Genomic DNA, 16,294 nt, shown 5'->3' with positions numbered 1-16,294 from the left:
TTTCTCCTACTTCATAGGTTGTAAAGATCAAATAAGATGACACATGTAAAGCACTTTGCAAATCTTAAAACACTATATAAATGTTAGCTATTATTTTGAATGATTGTGGATTGCTTGTGAAGGAACAAAAATGATTGGCTTCGTTTTTCACTTTCTATTTGGATATTTTGGCTGTGTATATGGTCAAAATGAGAAGGGGGGGGAGAGCGAGAGAGGAGGAGGAAGAATAAAAGAAAAAGAAAAAAGATAAGAAGGGAAAGGCTACATAAATGCTTTCAAGGTGAAAGGCAACACAACCACAAAACTATTCTTTAACTGACATGCTGTGAAAATTAAGTCCTTAAGTTATTCCTGTATTCTCATGGAATGTATATGACTAAAACTTGTATTTGCCATGCTGGTGAAGGTTTGGTTTTAATATGATACAATACTTAGCCATAATATTCATGATCTGCCCAAACATTCCAACTGAAGCAACCTATTTGAACTGACCAAGTCAATTGAGTAAAATTGTGATCTGATGGTTTTTCTTTAAATGACCATTCCTTTGAACTCATTGAAGCTACTGATTGTTTTGGCATTGAGTAAATTGTTTTGGTTACTTGCTCTTTTCCTGTTCCAGTGATGCTGCGATATATTCTTAATCCTTCACAAATCTTTTCTACTCAATAGTTGCAAGTCTTTAAAGACAATGAACTATGAACTACAGTCATCTTTGTTATCAGTTCTAATGGGGATAAACGAAATTGAAAACCTCATTTTGGCCCATAACCTCTATTAAAAAATACGCATGTTTGTATGTGTATTGTATGGATAGATAGGTAAATAGGTCCATATATCTCTCTCTATAGGCATATGTTTATGTCTAAAGCAGTTACTATCTCCCTGTCTATTTGAACACTTGGAAAAAAACAAAAATTTTTTAAAAATTTATACATATGTGTCTAGATCTAATTACAAAGCATTATTATCTCTCCCAATTTGAACAATTGATGCAAAAAGGAAAAGAAAACTGTTTTCACAAATTCACATATTGCAAATAACTATCTTGGCTAGTCAAAAAAGGCATATCTCATATTGGATTTTAAAGTCCATCATTTCTCTAGAGGAAGTGGGTGGTATGATTCATCTTCACTCCTTTGGACTGGTGGGATAACCTCCATTTTTACCCTTCAATCAACAATGCTAATCTGATAAAGAACTGCCTGATTTCAATTTCACATCCTCTTCCTACTCCTAACCCCTCCTGGGACTATGTTAATCACCAGTAAAATGTTCAAAAGGGAGGAAGAAGAGATGTCATAGGCCTGGATGGTATATACACATAAACCTCTTAAATGAGTGAGAGTGGATTGTCCTGATGAACTTGTTATTTCTGCACTGAAAACACACACATAGGATGGATATGGCACATCAAACATACTTTAAATATTTCTGAATAACATGAGCTGGATTATTATTTGGATATATTCAGCCTTTAGATCAGTGATTCCCAAAGTGGGTGCTACTGTTCCCTGGTGGGTGCTGCAGCGATCCAGGAGACAGTGATGGCCACAGGTGCATTTATCTTTCCTATTAATTGCTATTAAAATTTTTAAAAATTAATTTCCAAGGGGTTAAGTAATATTTTTTCTGGAAAGGGGGTGGTAGGCCAAAAAAGTTTGGGAACTACTGCTTTAGATCATGGAATATTCTATTCCACAAAGACCCTTCTTACTATAACCTCAAAGTTCAAAGAGAATGAATATTAAATTATGACACTTCAGTGTTTCAATGTATTCTTGAGCTCATCAATGTGAGACTGCCACCAACGGTACAAATCACAATACATCAGTGTCTTCTAACTTTGTGCAGCACTTGGCCATGTAGCCCCATAAATCCTCCATGGTGGGGGAAGTAGGGGGAAGGTCTGCCTAACATATTAACTGTTTCCTTTTGATTCTATAAACAAGTATAGCATTTGGGTTGCACATCCATTATTAATATTCTCATTACACAAGCAGCCTATCTTCTTTCCTGATTGTATATTTCTTAGATGGCATTTTTCATAGAATTATGCTGACACATATTTATATCTATCATATATTTTTTCATTGTCCTATGGGAAACCACAATGCTTATGCTTTGGAGATCATTATGTTCCCTGATTTAAAGTCATATGGCAGCGTCAGATTCTTATTTTTACATTTCAGTGGATGTGTTATGGTATTGATGATGGGTACTCCCTCCTGTGATTCAAATGACAAACCATTCATCTCCCATTCATCTTTCGGAACTCTCAGATCATAGGACCAGGTACTTAGAGCTGGGAGGAATCTAGGTGACACTATGGTTAGAGTAGTATAAATGGAGTTAGGAAGACTTGAGTTCATAACCAGCCAGTTACTCACTAGGTGACCCTGGGCAAATCACTTAACTCTGTCTGCCTCATTTTTATCCTCAGTAAAATGAGAAAAATAAAAGTTACTTCCCAGGCTGTTTTAAGGAGCAAACAATATAATTTTTTAAAGTGCTAGGTAGGCATTTACTTATTATTATCTGGCTTAATCCTCTCATGAGAATCAGAGAGGTTAGGTGATGTGCTCAATGCCACAAAGTAGGAGGAAGATTAAGGATTCAAACTCATATCCCATGACTCCAAGATCAGCATTCTTTCTACTACACCATAATAATGCCTTTGTGCTATATGTTTTAATGTGATATGACAAGATGCTCCATAAATTATTATAAATGTCTTTACTATTATAATTATTATACATGTCTTTATCTATGTACAGAAAGGTATTGATATCTTTTCATTTTTACTGCTTATTCTAACTTGGCATTGATTACTCTAAGTCAATGGTCTGACTGTACTTAGATAATTGATTTAGAAATTACTTCCATCTCATGATGAAAAATACTATCCACAGCCAAAGAAGGAACTGTTGAAATCTGATTACAAAGCAAAGCATGCCATTTTTCACCTTATTTCCTCTATGAGCTTTTAATTGTATAAATAATTTTGTATATTTTTAAATAATATTGTATAAATAAAATATAATGCTATGTTTATAGCATGTGGAATACGGAAATACATATTATATGATAGCACTGGTATAACCTATATCAGATCATTTATTATCTGGGGAAGGGACAGAATCTGAATTGCAAAATGTCAGATAACAATTTTCTAAAACCATTTCTACATGTAATTGAAAAAAATTTAAAAAGTTAAAAAAAGGAAATGATTTCTGTAACCTATCAACTCCCGTTTTATAATATAACTATTGACTTTATGATTTCTAGAGATCCTTATCGCAACTTTCATTTGCATTGATAAGTCAGATCCAAAGCAAGGCTACATCTTCCTCCTGGGGGTTCATATCAGGTATCTTTCCCTAATAATATTGATTCAGTGCATTCTAGTGTATTCTTTCCAACATCAGTCATTAATTATAAACACCCCAGTTTCATTTAAACAATTAGCATCAATTTGCTTTCACAAAAATACATTTATTTATAGCTTTCCTTATCTTCACACTCTAACTCAGTGCCTGAATTATCTGGTTAATGCTTTAATAAGTATTCTCAATTCTGGCTCAACAGTCAGTTGAAAGACTCTGCCTCTATCAATGGGACACAGACTAGAAACAGCATAATCTATACATGTGTTATGAAGTCCACTGGAGAAATTGAATTAGACAGAATCTGATGTACATGCTCATAAGACCTGGGTTTTCATCGGCCAATCCTTTCACTTTGTTATGTAATTTAATTTTTCATGAAGTTGTTCAAGGTTCACCATATCTAGACTCCTAAACTCTTGTGGAAATAAATACTTAAGCATGAGGCCTCTTTTGTTACTCACTTTCTATTCATGTTTTCCAGTACCTTTTCACCACTATTTACCATACCCATCTTTTTACTGAAATCACCAAGAATTATTATATTTATCAACTTACTTTGAGGATCTTATTGAATTTTTCATGTTCTGCAGCAGATGTCAGCACATAAATTTTAGCTTTTTCATGGCAGTATTCTGGCAAAAGCCATCATGAACATTGTGATATGAGAAAACCAAATGTCCTATAATGAAGTTTCTCATTCCCATTGGACATGCAATTTAACCAATTCTGCCAGCTCCTTTGGTTGCCTCCCCAAAGATTAAGATCTATGAACCATCCTTCCATTTAGTTACAATTTCCTTTTGGCTTCTTGCATTCCTTGTAAGGAAAATATCAAGCCAGATATGATTTATTTCCTCAGATCCCATGTCTACACATTGGGTGGACGGACATTTGTAGTAGCAACAATTTCTAATGTTCCTAGAGTTAGTCCAAAAGATACATGATTCTTAGTCTCTATTGTTCATTTTTCCAGGACTCTGCCACCATCACTATAGAAATTGGAAGGGACTGAAGGGACTAAGAACCTAAGCTACACAAGAGAGATCCAGTCTTTAGGAATTCATAAAGGAAATGAGAATGGAAAGATATAGATTGAAGAGGAAAGATAAATAGGCTTCTTCAGTGTGAAGTAATAGAATGCTTGTCACAGCAATCCAAATACAGTACAGTAAAATGTTATTATTAAGGGATTTTGCTTAACTAGGCTTCTAAGCAAGCCTTGAATGTTTTGCTTGCTGCTGCATTGTGCAAAGAGTTGTGACTCCTAACTGGGACCCCTAAAAAGATATAGAGATGGAGAGACATAGATGGAAGAGAGAAGGAAAATAGTTTCCTTATTGGAACTACTTATGTAGATATATTTAAATTATGTCAGCTTACACATCTTACAACATTATATGGCAGGTATGGTTATGTTGCAAAATCTCTTAACAGAGAGAATGGATTTGAAATGTATAATAAGGTGTACACTTTCAGATATAGCCAATGCATGGACTTCTTTTGCTTGGCTATGTTTATTTGTTATAATGGAAGGTCCTATTGTTTGTTTGTTTGCTTTTAATTGACAGGGAAAGGGGTGATGGGAGAGGGAAAGACTAGTTAAAAATAGCCATAAAAAGAACACACTTGGATTAGGAATACAAGCCAGTGGCATTAAAAAGAGACATTCCAATTCCTCAGAGAAACTCCTAGAATCCTGAGTGGGAGACCAAGCAAAGTGATTCAAATGGTCAATTACTCACTACAATACACATAAAAATTTTTACATCACTGTCTTGTATCCATCAGGCACTAATTGATCCCTAAAAGGGATTAAAGTTCAAATCCCCAGGATAGTCAGCTGGAATAGATCATTACCCAGTTATTAACCCAGAAAATCCCTAAATTCTTACCTTTAAAGATCAAGCAAAGACTAGTCAAGGAAAGAAAAAGCTGGAAAGGGACCTACATTCAAATAGGAGAAAACAATTGTATAGCACAGAATCAAAAACGAATCTGAAGAGACTAAGGTTGAAGAGCTGCTTTAATGCCTGTTTACTTCAGATCCAGACTTTGCATTGGCTACATTCAGCTTTGTCTAGTAGTTTCAAACTCAACCTGGAGTTGCATGTTTCTAAGGTGTTGATTTTCCTAGAGTTACTTCAGCCTCACAATAGGCAGGCCATTATAGTTTCCTCTCTGTTGTCTTTTTGAGAAAGCCACATTCTTTACCTAATGGGGAGACGACTTGATCCACCAGTCTGCCAGCACTTCCTTCAGCCAATAGTGGGAGAGTAGACTCTGGGTATGAGGGATGTGAGGAAATGACTTAAGATGCCTTTCCTGTGTGTGAAATAAGTACACATGAGATAGGGAGTTTCCCCTGAGATGTAAACGAATGTCTTTGGTTGCAATTTCTGCCCTTTTGTCCCACTTCAAGGTCTGTAGAGGAACTATGCATGAAGAACAGTGCAATGCAGACCTAAGAGATGGAAAAAATTCATGAATCCTAGGTTTGAACACAAAAATTGAGACACAAGGTTTCAACAGAGAGGATATCCACAAGAATAGAGACATATGAGAGAGTGACAAGGGCTAAGAAAGATCAAACCTAGTTCTATTCATATTCTTTGGAAAATGGGCATATCTAATTCTATAGACTTTTAATATGTTATATACACATAACTACATAACTTACATACCATTTATTATTTATACCTTGAACCAACTCTCCCCCACTCCACTCTCAGGCTATTTCCTTGTATTTTCTAACAGTAAAACATCTTTAGATTACCTTGAAGAGGATCATGAGCATAAGGATAAATAGGAAGAAGTAAGAGTTATGCAGCAGAAAAACAAGTTGTGATAGAAATACACAATTTTCTTTTTTATTCAAATCATTTCTTTTTAAAAATGACTTTTGTAAACATCTTTTGTTTTTGCAACACATTCACTTTCAAATATCCTACCATCCCCTGCCTAGGAATGCATCCTGAATTGAACCAGAGTCCCCAGCTCATAGGTATGGGACTCTCTCCTCAAGTGTGGAGAGTAATGTTTAGTGTATGCACTGGGTAGGGTGGAGTTGGTGAGAACAAGAGAGAGGAGAGATTCAGTCTCTTTAGCCTCTTCTGGCTCCCATTTTGAGGGAGAATATAGACCATGCCAGCCCCACTTCAGGTTACTGAATGTAGAAAAACACTTTGGAAAGAAGTCAATGTAAGAGGAACTGACAATCTCAACATGCCCTATTCCCAGTTTACTAGATTAGAGATTTCAAGGAATTTCCCATGTGGGTAAGAAGTAGTTCTCCCCCCCACCCCAACCTCTCTCTCTCTGTCTGTCTGTCTCTCACCCCTCCTTCCACTGCCTCTTTCTGTCTCTGTCTCTCTCCCTCCCTCCACCTCTGTCTTTCTGTCTCCATCTCTGTCTCTCTTCCCCCCACCACTGCCTGTCTTTCTGTCTCTGTCTCTCTGTCTCTCTGTCTCCCTCCCTCAGTTGAGCTGAGATATCCTAATGAGAGCTCTTTCAGTCTATATTGTCTAATATATATGCTCATGTGTATTTCTGTTTTGCTATCAACTTACATAAATGGATTTCTTTCTTATTTGCTTTGTGTATTCATTGTAGAACTAATTTCATGTGGGAAGGATGTCAAGCTTTGGATAAAGAACTCAGATAAAGTTCCTCTTTTTCCATTAAGACATAAATGTCGATTGGGAGTTTATCTTGAGTCTAAAAATTAAATCCCCTAGACCCCTGTTGGTGAACCTATGGCACACATGCAGGAGGGGGCTGCCCCTTTCCCCCTCTCCATGCACTCCTAAGGACATTCTCCCATGATCTGCCCCTCTTCCCAGTAGTCCAATGGGAGTACTTTCTCCATTCTCTCTGGGGTAAGGCAGGGGGGTTCATGTGTGACATGGGAGTTGCAGTTTGGGCACTCAATCTCTAAAAGGTATGCCATCACTGCCCTAGACTAAAAAAATGTAAGGAATTCAATACAATTCTAGCAGAGAATCTCCTTTCATTTCCCTTCCTGAATTTCCTTAAGTCTCAACTAAAATCTCATCTTATAAAAGAAACCTTTCCCAATCCCCATAATTATAGTGATTTCCATCTATTAATTATTTTCTATTTATTATGCACATAGCATTTTGGCATATATTTGTTTGTTTGTTGTCTCCTCCATTAGACTTCCTATGGACTTTATTTTATGCATTTAAAAATATTATTCTGAGAAAGGGTGTGAGCTATATGAGGGCAGGGACTGTTTTTTGTATCTTGTTATATTCCCAGCACTTATCACAGTGCCTGACACATAATAAATGCTTAATAAATCTTTGTTGAATTTTTGATTGATTGATTGATGACCCAGAAGTTTCCCAGACATAGAAGCTAACTGAACTCAAAAGTTCTAAAAATACATAATTCATTAGAGTTTTGTTTTTCCACTGTAACTCTACTTGGAATAAACAAAGGACAGGCAACTTGATACTTAACTTACTAGATGACGAAGTAGAATGCTCTGGAGGAATCTGGACTTGGAAATCACAGCACAGAGAATGGACTTGGTGGGATCTGTGTGAACTAGAACTCAGGAGATTTGATGCTTTCCTTGGAATCACAATTAGAGATCTACAATAGGTTAATTTTAAGTTAACTTATTAATCAACTGCTCAAGAAAATCTAACTAGCCAGTGAGTTCTGTTCATAGTCCAAATAGTTACCAAAAGAACACAAAAGGCTAATCAGGAAAGCTGAGCCAAAGAGAGAGAGAAGCATAAGCCAGAGCATCTAAGCTGGGCAAGAAGGAGCAAAAGAATAGCCAGATGGAAGGGGCAAAAGAGCAAGCAGTAAGGCAGGTAGGCTGGGCAAGAAAGAGACCCAAACTTCCTAGGCATGCCAATATACATCCCTTATAATGTCATCACTCAATCCTTTCCCAGGACATCTATGATTGGAAAACAGGCACTCTGGAAAAGGTCTCAACTCCTCCCTCACCACTTCATCATAGAAAGAAGAGGTCCTAAAGATGCCAAGAGACCCATCACAGGGCTGGATTACTGCAGTTCAAAAATGACTGCTGACTAGCTGACTGATTTCATTATATTAGGTAATCAAGAGGCTACTCAGCCCTGCCCCTAAATACTGTTATTTACAAAGATCTTAACAAAAGGGAGGAGCCAACCCAGTTTCATAGCCTGGGGAAGAAACTGTTTGAGGTTGAAAATCAAAAGATTCTTGGGGGCCAAAAGGGGAGACCATTTCACAATTCAATATCACAATTCAATATTAATTTTCCACAGATCACTGACCTATGTTCACAGCTAATATATCATGGAATAGGGTGAGTGGATTCAGTGACCATGGCCAGCAAAGGACAATACTATCAATGATACCCATATATCTCTTTCACAACAACACTCATGTCAACATTTCTGTTCTCACAACTGCATTGCATTACTTGTCTCTTTCCCTACAGCAGGGAGAAGGGACAGTTCAAGAGGAGCGTTATATATTAATTAGAATATTCCATAGGTGTGAACCATGTCTGCCCATTATTAACCCTAATGTTTGGAAACACCATTTATATATCGATACAGCCTTCAGGAGGACTATAAACATTATTTCAGCGGTGGCCTATTGGGTGCAGTATGTTTGCTGCTGTGCAAAGTGTAACCTTAAAGTCTGACCATCTGCTAATGGTGACTGCACCCCCCCCCCAAAGGCAGGTAGACTGGAGCTATCCAGAAAAAGAGCCCTTCAATACAAATGGGAGAGCCCCCAGCTTGGGATGGTATATCAGTGATCTCCTATATAGTATACCAGAGACTGTATGCTTGATCTCACTGATTTCTCAATATGACAAAAGTCACGAAGGCTGTGTGATTGTTTGACAGTGGCCCTCTTTAGAGTATTGATGGCTTTTCAACACCTCATGGGTGGCATCTCTGGTGTTTTACTGGAGGCCCTTCTACAAATATATCTTTTTCTGTTCCATAATAAATGGTCTTAACATTTAAAAGAGAGCACACTCATTACTTTAGATGCCAGAAAACTAAATATGAGTCAACAAACTGAGACAAATGTACAATGGGAATGAAGATACTTTGCAGTTCTCTAAATAATAGTAATGTTTGGCAATATATGCTGCTTTTGCCAGCAAATTGCCTTCTAAGTGGGAGAATCAGAATAATATTTCTTTCAAATAGCTTTCCAAATTAGTTCAACTTGTAACATAGCAGAGAATAAATCTGTTAAATGTCATATGTATGCAACATTTTTCATATTAAATTTTAACATGAAATATGAGTGAATGAAGGCTTTGCTTGCTTTGTCATGTTTTGCAGCATATAAGACTTTTGTCTGGAGAAGTCTTTTTCCTTGGTAAATTCCCAAAATAGAGCATAGAGGGGGCAGCTAGGTGATTTAGTGAATAGAAAGCCAGGCCTGGACATGAGAAGTCTTGGGTTTAAAATTTCCTAGCTGTATGACCTTGGACAAGTCACTTAAGCCTAATTTTCTAGCCCTTCTGGTCCTTCTGCCTTAGAACTGATACCTTGTATCTATTTTAAAACAGAAGGAATTCTGTTTTAAGAATTTTTTAAAGAAAAAAAAAGAGTGAGAGCAGCTGGGTAGCTCAGGGGATTGAGAGCCAGGCCTAGAAATGGGAGGTCCTAGGTTCAAATCTGACCTCAGACACTTTCCAGCTGTGTGACCCTGGGCAAGTCACTTGACCCCCATTGCCTAGCCCTTACCACTCTTCTGCCTTGGAGCCAATACACAGTTTTGACTCCAAGACAGAAGGTAAGGGTTTAAAAAAAAAAGAAAAAAAAAAGAGAGCATAGAGAATGCCTTCATCTACAACACTCTAGATATGAACCAAGGCATTAGATCCTGAAACTAGAGCTCTTCAAAGATATAACTCATTTGTGTGTGTGCACATGTGTGTATGTGTGTGTGTGTGTGTGTCGTCTGAGAAACCCAGACTGTTTCCCTTGTTTCTTCCTGCTATTCATAAATGGACAAAGACCAACAGAATCACTATCAAGAAATGCCTGCTCTTCCAGAAAGACACAGACTGAACAAATCTTCTGGGACCCAAATCCCATGGGAAGAAACCCCAAGGAGACATGCAAACAAATACTAGTGAAGAAGGAATCAAAAGCCTGGAACCACGATGGACAGAAGTGCCCTGGCCACATCTGCCACTTGAATCATGTATTTCAGTGACTCTGCAGAAAAGTTACATGATGCACAAAGACCTGCCTTAAATCAGAACCCAGACCTAAATTCAACAAGTCTCCAATGGCAGAGGAATAGTTGTGTGAGGTATGCAGGATTAAGTGGCAAGGGCAGGAAATTGTAGCTGCTGCGAATTGCTTTAATCGGGGCAGCAATTTCTTTCCCATGCTAGGGCTTGGATAGCATATAAAAATTGGCAGAAACAGAGCCTCTTTGATGGTGGTGTAGGCTGGACCATCATACTAGCAGCCCTTGCAAAGCTGGTGGTCTTTGAAAGAGGGAAAGACCGAGATGATCCTTTCCAATGAAATCGTACAGTTGTGGAGTCTGGTATGCCTGAGTGCCTTTCCCAGTCTGTCAGTGCTGTGTTCCCTTGTGTTGTCTGTGTCCTTGGAGAAGCCTTGGATGCTAAATGATTCTGCTAAACTGCCTGATCATGAGTGGAAAACACTGAAAAGATTTGGCAGTGATGAATCTGTGCACAGCAACAGCTGTGTCCAAGGACATTTTCTGAACTATTCCTTCTGGTTTAAGTCATGCCTATGGCAAAGGTCATGGGACCCTGGCACCCTGCCACTGTTTTCATACCCAGTTCTTACTGCAACCTATATGTGTCAAAAGTTTGGAGTTCCAAGGTTCCAATCTCCCAGTGAGAATATTCAAACCCCTTAACTTGGTAAATGGACTGGATTTAATCTCAGGGGAACTTCTCCCTATTAACAGTTGGTAAGGTCTACTTCTATTGCTGTCTCAGTTCCATTGCTGCTGGTCTGCTCTCTGTTGTGGCTCCCTCCATGCCTTCCAGAGGAAAGAAGAAAATACTGAGCTACCAACTTTTGTAGACCTTAGTAAAGTGACTGTGGATGTATTGACCAAAGAATATGGTCTGGCTTAATCAAATTTGATCTGAAAACACAATTTGAAAATATTTACAATTTATAAATTCATAATTTTATAATTTATAAATTCGGGTTCAGCAAGCACTGAGACCAGCAAAGCTGTAAGCAATTTGGAAACAAAATGCAAATGTTCCAAATATGGCCTGACATCCACTTGAAAACAGAACACGGGCAAAATGCTGGGCTCTAAGATTACTGTTAAATATACTAATTGATCATTTTCACCCACCATTTGGGGAGAAATGATAAGATTAAGTCAGAGTAGAAGTAGGAGCATATAACTCTTGGTTGTGACATGGGTTTTTATATTTCTGCAACTTCAATATAGAGTGCTTATATGCTTGGTTTGGAGAACTACCAAATCGATTTTCAAACTATAAATGTCAAGAAATTCAGAGTGACATTACTATGGTTGATGAATTCCAGCTCCACACCAATGTGACTGATGACACAAAATTGAAGGTCTCTATCAGAAAGGAAATAAGGAATTGGAAACTGCTGTCAACCTTAACTGGACATTTGGAATAGTAGCAACTCTAGCTTTGGAACAGCAGCCAACTATCAGATGGACACTGAGAGCTCTTTATATGCTAAAATGAACTCAAAACTCAGAGGGAGAGATTATACCCACACTTTATAACCAGTTATCAGACTGACTTGATCAGTTTTGCTGAATGGCAAGAAAGGCAATGCTGACAACCACAAGTTTGGTTTCAGTTTGACATTTCAAGCCTTAACAACAACAAATTGTATAATAATTTAATTTTAAACTATTTTTCCAGATTTTTACTGTTCGAAACTTCTGTATCTTTCTGTTACATGCATAGAATGTAAATATCATTAAGTGGCGATTATATTAGATATCTGATGATGGCACAGCTTAAAGCTTAAGGAGAGAGAAAGAGAAATCCTTACTATATCATTCCACTAAAAGTAGTCATTTATCCTTTGCTTGAAGAAGACCTCCAGTGATGAGACACTTACTTACTAATTCCTGAGGTAGCTCAATCAATTTTTGGACAATTCTAACTCAGTGGAAGGAAATCAGCTCCTCCATAAAGCTTCTCTATAAACATTGCTCCTATGTTGCAGGAAGATCAAGGAAAACAAGTTTCACAGCACAGCCCTCTACTTCCACATGACAGCCCAAATGCAATGCATCTATCTTGGTGTTTTATTCCTTTTTTCCTTTCTCCACCCCAGTTTCCAGTTCTGCTAGTTCTTCTTTCCTCCAGGATAAACATTCCTGGGTATTTGCATAGCATGGTCTTTAATCCCCTAACCATTCTGCTTCCCCTCTTCTAGTCACACTATAGCTTGTCAATGTTCTAAAAGGACCCAGGACTAAGCACAACTCAATGTTGTCTCTTGAGGGCAGAATATATATAGCTGGACTATAACTTTCCTCCTTCTGGATATTATGCCTCTAATATTGAAGCCTAAGGTAGTCTTAGTTTTGTGGTGGGGTACTGTGTTATACAGTATCTTGATCTAGTAGCCCACTAAAAAATCCTCATCTCTTTTTCTTCTTTTTTGATACATTTTGATTCTACAAATACCTCCCAGCAAATCCCACTATATAGTACATTCTCCTAAATAGTTAGTTTGTTGATTGATAATCAGGAGAAGCGATCCCTTTAATTTTGAAAGTTTGACATTCTAACACTGACCATTGTATTTGTCCATCTTTTCTTAATGTAAACCATTTTCTATGCCATCCTATTCCTACTTCCCCAAACAGTACTTCCACAACTGATTCCTATAATCCAAATATAGGAGTGTATTCCTTCCTCATCTCTATCTTTCAAAATTTCTCTCTTCCTTTAAGGTTCAACTTAAGGGTCACCTTTTCCCTGAGGTCTTCTTTGATACTCCTAGTTGATCCTCTCCCCTCAAATTTTCTAGAGTACTTGATCTAGAGTTCTCTCTTACCTTAATAATATCCCTACTTTATAGCATACTCATTTGTATATCTGTTTCTATTTAGAAGAATGGAATATAAATTCTCTAATTTTAGAGTTAGACAAAACCTTGGTGATCTTCTAGTTGCCCCATACTTGACACAGAATGCCCTATGTCTAATAAATGATCATCTAGCCTATTCTTGAAAATTGCTAGTGATGTAAGAGGGGAGACTAGATATTTAAGGTATGGTCACCAGAAATCAATTAACTCGATTTCAAAATAAAACAGACCCAAGTCAGGATGACTTCTACGGTGGTTTATTTACAATTAGGAAGGTTGAAGGTAGGGAAATTGAGAGAGCAACTCTGGCCTGGACCAGAGACCCGAACCAGGTAGGGATTCAGAGGCCCCAGCAGAGGGGCACAGAGGTGAATTAAACAAGGCTTCTAGCCACAAGGCCTCCTCCAATAAGAGAGGCAAGAGAGGCCTCCTTGAGGGTAGAGCCTCCAGAAACGCCAAGGGAGGAGAAAGGAAGTCAGCCTAACTTACCCAGGTGACAATTCAGAGGGAAGCAGTCTGAGGTCTCACCAGAGATCCTTCCACACCAAATTCAAAGAACCAACTCCTCCACAGAAAGTTACCATCATGTTTAAAAGGTGGCATCTTTCAACACTTCCTGCAACCATCTCCAGTTTCACATAGACAAACGGCAGACTCAACACTGTTTTGGACTGCCCAAAGGGCAGTCCCTTGTTTCTGATTTGTCACTTACTATCACAGGTAGGTAACAGACCTCCCCCCTCCCCACTTAATTCTAAGTTGGGTGGGGTGACATTATTCCTGGTAGCTAAAGTCTACACAAATGAATGAGAGTGAGCTAATTACATTTATACAGTGAGATGACAAATACCCCACACCTGTACACTGACCCCCCCATCCCAAGGCATACTTTTCTTTTTTGGAATACTTTTAATTGTTTGGAAATTTTTTCTTAATATTAAGTCTAAATCTACCTCTATCCAAGGTCTGCCTTCTGCTCTTAGTTCTGTCTGAGCCTGACAAAAACAAATCTAATCTCTTCCCCATGCTAGCACTTTAAATACTTGAAAAAAGCTTTTATGTCCCCCAGATCCATCCCACAAGTCTCATATATTACATTTAGAATTAAAAGAGACCTTGGAGGTCACTGAGCCCAATCACTTTATCTTAAACCTAAAGAAACTGAGGCAAAAAAAATTTTAATGAAATAGTTAGAAAGTGTCTGAGGTGGGATTTCAATCCAGTTCTTCCTCTTTTTGCAGTTAGACATTGCCAATTCTTTCAACCAATCTCTATGCATGAAATTCTCCATCCTAGCTTCCCTCCTGTGAATATTCTCTATTTTAGCAATGTCCTTCTGAAAATGTGATGCCCAGAATTTGCCCCAACAGTCTAGATCAGTGATGGGCAAACTACGGCCTTCGGCCAGATGGGGAGGGAGGATCCTGAAATATTCTATCCGGCCACACAACATTATTCCTAATCTGACAAATACAATGAGTAGGATACAATACAATGAAACTTCGAAAGAGTTCCCTTAGAAACAGACTGACAGATGAGCATTTCCTTTCCTTTGGCCCCCTCTTTAAAAAGTTTGCCCATCACTGGTCTAGATGACCTGGTCTGAAGGCAAGGCAGAATATAGCAGAATTATCACTTCCTAATTCTTAGAATATTTGCTGAATGAATTAGCACCTATGTCTCAGTTTCCTCATTTGGTGGTAATATTTGTAGCTCTTACTTCACTAGGTTATGATTTGCTAATGATGCCTGGAATATATACCCTTCGTCCCTTCATATCCTAGTTTCCTCCTCCAAGTATCCCCTCCTACATTGGACTTTTCCACATCCTTCCCAATTGTTAGTGACTTCTCCCTAAAAATCATCTTTTATTTATTTTGTATATAATTGTCTATGTATATACTTCCTCCCACTGTTAGACTATCAGTTCCTTCAGGGCCAGATGCTGTTTCAACTTTTGTCTTGTAGCTCTATCACAGTGATGGCAAACCTATGGCATGGGTGTCAAAGATGGCACACAGAGCACTCTCTGTGAGCACTTGGTCTCCCTCCCTACCCCGAGAGTTTACTACTAGAAAGGCAGAGGGACTCAGGTGGAGCTGCTCCCTTTCCCCTCTCCACTGTGCCTGCAGGCATTTTTTCACATCACCCATGCCTCTGCCCACCAGCCTAATGGGGGCACATAGGAGGTAAGGTGGGTGGCTCACAGACAGCTCAACTGGAAGGGAGCATCGGTGCTCAGACCACTCCCCTGCCCTTCTCTATACTTACTGAGGACATTCCTCACTTCACCCACCCCTTCACCCAGCAGTCCCATAAGGAGCCCTTCTTCCCTTTCCTATGTGAGTTAAGGGGGTAGGGGCATACCCAGCATGTGTGTGTGTGTGTGTGGCGGAAGACACTACACTTGGTCTGGGGCATCTGGCACTCTGTCTCTAAAAGGTTCGTCATCACTGCTCTATCACCTAGCAAATGATAGGTGTTTAATAAAATGCATTTTGATTAATGGCATCATGAATTTAAAATGTTCTGTAAAATATAAAATGCTATTTAAGTATCAGCATTCCTTATTGTATCAAGCCATGTCATGATGGCATTTTACCATCATTAGATCTACTTTTTGGGAAAAGGTAAAAGTAGAGAGGCAATAGAGCACAGAAAAAATATAAATATTTAGATTACATTAGGAAAATACTTTCTGTTAGCTCATTCTTCCATATTGCACTGTTGAGTAGTAATGGGTAATGGGTAAGAGGAGTTTTTATTGGGTAAATATTTATTTATTTATTTGCTTATTTATTTATTTATTTATTT

The 16,294-nt window shown here is 38.2% G+C and overlaps 1 pseudogene; it reads left to right on the top strand.

Annotated features, from left to right (window-relative positions):
- Positions 1 to 12,657, top strand: part of LOC123241883 — a 44,129-nt pseudogene extending 31,472 nt beyond the window's left edge.
- Positions 12,658 to 16,294: the final 3,637 nt, after the last annotated feature.

Source organism: Gracilinanus agilis, chromosome 3 (assembly GCF_016433145.1).
Source record: "Gracilinanus agilis isolate LMUSP501 chromosome 3, AgileGrace, whole genome shotgun sequence".
NCBI lineage: Eukaryota > Metazoa > Chordata > Mammalia > Didelphimorphia > Didelphidae > Gracilinanus > Gracilinanus agilis.
The sequence above is the reverse complement of the archived record's forward strand: the minus strand, read 5'-3'. Positions and strand labels throughout refer to the sequence as shown.